Consider the following 2,986-nt stretch of genomic DNA (forward strand, 5'->3'; position numbering starts at 1 on the left):
TCTTCCGTCTTGACCGCAGGAGCATTCGCTTCCGATTGGTCGTCCTCCCTTGGCTCCTCCTTAATTCTCCTTGCCCCGCCCCCTGGAGGACGCACTTCCGGCCGCTGCCTGCTGGACCTGGGGCCTCCTGGATGGGCTCCCAGTGGCAGCGGGTCTTCCTAGCTGCGGCCTGTTTGGGCGGGGCTGCGTATGGCTTCCTCTAGTCCAGGGTTTGCCCTGTCCAGGCACCGCCTTCCCCTAACTTCCTTCCTGGTTGCTCTAGATAGTCACCGAGTTATTAAACTAGACAGACTGTGTGGAGTATAAATAAACAAACGAAGCTGTCTCTGTTCGTTCGTTATTTCTCAGCGTAATTCTAAACTGGGATGGATTGGGAGACAGAAAATGGCAGATTTAGAGAGAGAAAAGGGACTGAAGACGACTCTCAGATTTGGTTATTAGTGCAGTTATTGTTTGTGGACAGGATGTGGAAAGCGAAAATTTGTAACTTGTATTACACTGAGCAAAAATACGATTGCATAATAAAAGTTTTGATTCTGTATTTTGTAAGGAAATCTTCACAAAATGACTGGATAAAAGTTCTGCATGTCACTATATTCATGTATCCTTCAAAGTATTAGTCCTTGACACTGAGGGATAAATTCTATCCTTATCTCTAATTTTACTGATAATGAAACTGAGGCACGTAGAGGTAAAGTAACTTGCAGGAAATCATACAGCTAATAAATAGCAGAACTAATTAGTGTTGGACCAGGCAGTCTGGGTTCGAGAACCGGTTCTATATTGTCTACAAAATGACTATCCAGATAGTCTAGAAATACATATTGAATAACAGGTTTCCTTAAATCTCACTTCTGAGTCGAATCCCTTTCTTGAGAGCCCTAATGTTAATGATTCATTAGCACACAGTCCCTGCTTCCTTCCCATTCCAGGACAGAACATGTTCTGAATCTCCAAAACACTCCAAGTAAAATAAAGAAAAGTTGTAGGTACATAACTGGATACAAACATATGCTTGGTAGGTGTTGCTCATGTATATGGGTATGTGTGGAAATTGTGTCCCTATTTAGTATTCAAAAGGTTATAATTAGGGTACAAATAGTTGAGGGAAAATGGTGTATGAATGAAACAGACCTCTCAGTTCTGAATAAGAAAGAAATAGGAGAGAGATAAGCCAAGAGAAGTTATTGGAGCTGCCTATTAAATTAACAAAGAATTTATAAAGAAAATATTAAAAGGAAAAGTACAAACCAGAAAGAAAAGTTGAGATGCAATGCATGACAAAAATGTACTGGTGAAGGGGACATAGCAGAAAAGGACATGAAATTGGAAATAAAGCTAAAAATCTGATTATTTTTAGATAATTTACTCAAATATCCATTGAGTGTTTGCCTAAGTCCTTAGCAATGGAGAAACAACTATATATAAAATAGGTGTCTGCCCTCTTGTACCTTAAGGTCCTGAACATAAGTACAATTAAGTGTCAAAGATGCCACAATAGAAGAAAGTGCAGGGCTGTTGCAAGTGGTGCTATTAATAATTACTCAGAGGCAGATTGTCTTTAAATGCAAGTATATATTGGATCACACCAATCATTAAATATAAACAATGCAAAAAGTGTTGGGTGTGCTGGAGCACCCCAACCAGCGTTCAGTGCACACTAATTAAACATTATAAGCGAATCACACAATCATAGGGCAACCACGAGTCCCCAAATACCTCCAATGCCACGTGGCTTCTCTTAGCCAAACAGCAGATGTTGTCCTTGTCTGGTGGTTCTCTCTAGCTGATGGCTGGACATATGGGAATGGTGGAGTAGTCCAGGGACAGAAAGAAAGGTGGCCAATATCACTGATCTCCTTGGAGCAAAACTCTTCAATGTGGCAGGACCAGCAATTTAAATATAGTTCCAAGTTGGTGGTGTACGTTGGTGATTGGTTATACCCAGTGAAAATCAATGTCCATTGGTTATGACCAGGGAGGTGATGTAATTGCAGCTGGGCGTGTTCTTTTTGCATGTCCGTGGAGCTATGCTCCCTATCAATTGTAACCAGTCATTGCTAAGCATACCTATGGCTAGTGCCCCTCACAGCTCCTTATCAATTGCAAGCAGACATGACTAAGCAGTTGATGGCTGCTGTTCCTTATGGCCAGCAATTTAGTGAGTCCTAGAATGTGTCAGCATGGCGGATGCTCCTTACAAGGGCTCATTGCAGATGTAAAAGATGAAGGTCAGAACTACCCAGATATTCAGGAAAGTTTGCTTAGAGATGGCACTTGAGCTCAGCTTTAGAAAATGATCTCACATTAGTGAGATAAGCTTTAGGGTGGAGCAAAGGCTTCCACACAAAAGAGAGTTGTATACAGGACACATCAGAAAAGACTAGTGGTTTGGCATGGCCAGACCTAGGGTACAACAGGGACAGAGGAAAAGATTGGTTTGAGGAATGCATATAAAGTCCAGGTCCAATGCATATAAAGTCTGGTTTTAATTCTAGGGACTTCAGAGCTAAGTTCAAAAAAGAGTCATTAAGAGGGGAAAGTAGCTGGGCACTGTAGGGTGCACCGATAGTCCCTGCTGCTTGGGAGGCTGAGGCAGGAGGATTGCTTGAGCCCAAGAGTTCAAGTTCAGCTTGGGCAATATCTTAGGGGAAAAAAAGAAAAGAATGGTTTTCAGATTTATTTACTAAAAAGATATTTCTGGCAGTTGTGTGAAGGTGTATTGGAGCAGGTTAGGCTGGAGACTGGAAAATCTGATAGGTAATTAATGAGGAGGGTTGCCTGGATTTCCCTTGACATTTTTCTTTAAATGTGTTAATACATTTTGTGTAATTTCAAGTCTCATAAACTTCTAACAATTTCTTTTAGGTGACTTTGAATATTCCAACTCTGATCTCATTTATCTTATTTCCAATATTTTAGTTTTGGGTTTAGATGCTGAGGGGGGTGTAATGTTTAAGAACTTTAGAGGTTGAACAGTTGAGGG

The sequence above is a fragment of the Marmota marmota genome, unplaced genomic scaffold, assembly GCF_001458135.2.
Source record: "Marmota marmota marmota unplaced genomic scaffold, marMar, whole genome shotgun sequence".
NCBI classification, from domain to species: Eukaryota; Metazoa; Chordata; class Mammalia; order Rodentia; family Sciuridae; genus Marmota; species Marmota marmota.